The sequence below is a fragment of the Polypterus senegalus genome, chromosome 2, assembly GCF_016835505.1.
Source record: "Polypterus senegalus isolate Bchr_013 chromosome 2, ASM1683550v1, whole genome shotgun sequence".
Taxonomy (NCBI): Eukaryota; Metazoa; Chordata; class Cladistia; order Polypteriformes; family Polypteridae; genus Polypterus; species Polypterus senegalus.
In genome coordinates, this window is record NC_053155.1 from 20,908,411 (window position 1) to 20,911,250 (window position 2,840).

The window sequence follows — 2,840 nt, forward strand, 5'->3', positions numbered from 1 at the left end:
AAGTGGATAAAATAATATACCAAATGATATACTTGTATTTGAAAAAGTAATAATCAGAATGACTGCTTGAGTCATACTCATTGAGGGGCATAGATAGATAGATAAATAGAATTGAAAGGCACTATACAATAGATAGATAGATAGATAGATAGATAGATAGAATTGAAAGACACTATACAGATAGATAGATAGATAGATAGATAGATATGAGAGGCACTATACAGATAGATAGATAGATAGAGAGTATTGATTAACATAATTAATTATAAATAATGCATTACACCTTTAAAATTAGTCGTGTGCATTAATGTGTTAACATTGACAGCTCTAATACGTTATCAGCTTGACTCAGGCGTTGTATTGGTGGAGTTTAACAAACACAGAGGACATAAGGTGTTCCATATGAAGTTGGTTTGTTTATTTTAGCTTATCCAAATGTTACAAAAATATGTTTTCATGACAAATAATCACTTCTTGCCCAAATAACTGGCTTTAAACATAATATTCTTGGGTAGCCAGAAACTTTTTTTTTTTTTATAAATATTTATTAATTTATTAAAATCAAATAGCATTCCATACAAGCAGGTCAAGTTTAACAAAACTAGGTTCGGAACAAATCCACACCTACCCATTAAAAAGAGAGCTAGGTCAGCAGAGTAAAACTTTAATAATAGTAAAAATATGTAAATATATAAATGAATAAAAATAAAGTGAATCCGCTTCCTCAATCCATTGAATGCTTATTCTAAAATTGTACTGATCAGATTCTGACAGGTTTTGAAAATGTTTTGTACAGATCCTCTAAGTGAGAATTTGATTTTTTGCAATTTTAGATAATATATTAGAACTAGCAAAATACCCACGCTTCGCAGCGGTGAAGTACTACCTTAAAATTTTTATTAAGAAGAAAATTAAACCTTTTTAAACTGAGGGAAAATATACCAATAATTATTTGTTAAGGATCTCTTTGTATACCACATTGTGAGTTCGGCCCTCCAGTTGTAATCTGACCAAGCTGTGCGCTGAGCTTACTATTGAGCATGCAACGTACAGTTGGCCATGTGAACAGTAATCTTGTTTCAAATCTCACAGCTTGGATTGCTGCTGTCATAATCCGTTTGAGTTTCATGGTTTGTTTTAATTACGACAGTATTTGTAGGACTTGTGTTGAAGAGACATTCGGCATCTGTCAAGCGTTGTAAGTATACAACCAGTTTCATCGGTAACTTCACATCCAACTTTTGAGAGTTTAAACATTCATAAACATCAAAGTGTTCACTACTGAAATCGTCACCTGTCAGTCAAAGATGTTTAAGAGGCATTGGCGGTTGTCGAAAGGTGTAAAATATTTGGCCATTTCGGTACACTTGAAAGTGACAACCGAACAATTCACCGGCAGCCATCAACTCACATGCAGAACCATAGGTGAAGGGCTTAAGCATTTCACTCTTCTAGTGCTCCTGTGTAGTATAATTATCTCCTGTACCGTCATCAGTCCACACCTTGAACCTGTCCCAGTCATTCAATACATAAGACACAATGTTCCTCCGGATGTCAAGATTGAGCCTGATATGGCCGTGCAATATGTAACAAAGAGAATGGAAAAGATAGGTATCATCTCCGGGCATGGAAACCACTCGGTAAGTGACAGTTCTTTGATTGATGGTGATCACCTCGATAGACATGTTAATGGGGGTACAGTTGGAATGATAAAGGAAATGGGTATCTGAACAATGTAAAGTAAGTCTAAAATACCTACACAATAACTATAATCGTAATAAATTAATAATAAAACAGCAGCGCAGGGAAGCCACCTACCAAATTTCGTGAAGATGGGGCCATGAATAAGAAAGTTCAACATGGCGGACGTTGTTGACCGTTATGACCGTTACACGTAGAATTTCGAAATGAAACCTGCTTAACTTTTGTAAGTAAGCTGTAAGGAATGAGCCTGCAAAATTCCAGCCTTCTACCTACACGGGAAGTTGGAGAATTAGTGACGTTTGGAAAATTCAATATGGCGGCCGACAGTGGCGTCATACCACCAAAATAAGTATGTACATCGGTTTTGGTTAGCGCAGGGAAGCCGCCTACCAAATTTCGTGAAGATGGGGCCATAAATAAGAAAGTTCAATATGGCGGACGTTGTCGACCATTATCGACCGTTATGATCGTTACGTGTAGAATTTCGAAATTAAACCTGCCCAACTTTTGTAAGTAAGCTGTAAGGAATGAGCCTGCCAAATTTCAGCCTTCTACCTAAACAGGAAGTTGGAGAATTAGTGATGAGTCAGTGAGTCAGTCAGTCAGTCAGTGAGTTAGTCAGTGAGGGATTTGCCTTTTATTAGTATAGATTCTTCCAGTTGACCAAGACAAGTCTACGTGCCAATAGTGAAGTAAAGGCAAATGCAGTTTGTTTGTCCTTCTCGACTTTAGGCCAATCAGGAAGAGGAGCCTGTAACTTTTAAAGAATAAAGTACATTAGAACATCACAACAATCGGTCATCCAGTTTAACAAACTTGCCTGTCCTATTTACCTAATTTCTCTAAACTGTCATAAAATTGACTTTTGAAGATCAATAAAGTTCTATTATCTACCAGGCTCACTTATTTCATGTGTCTATATTGTGACAAAAACTTCACACAGAACTCCAGATGAGGCCTCACCACTGTGTTATACAGCTTAAGCATACCCTCCCACATCAGCCATCTCTCAATCACCTTTGTTCACTGTACAGGGTAAGAAAAGAAGCAGACAAGAAAAATGCTTGGGATATGTCAGAGACCCCTGTGACGTGCGAGTCACTGTCTTGCTCGCGAAACACAAGGTTCAGCCTCAG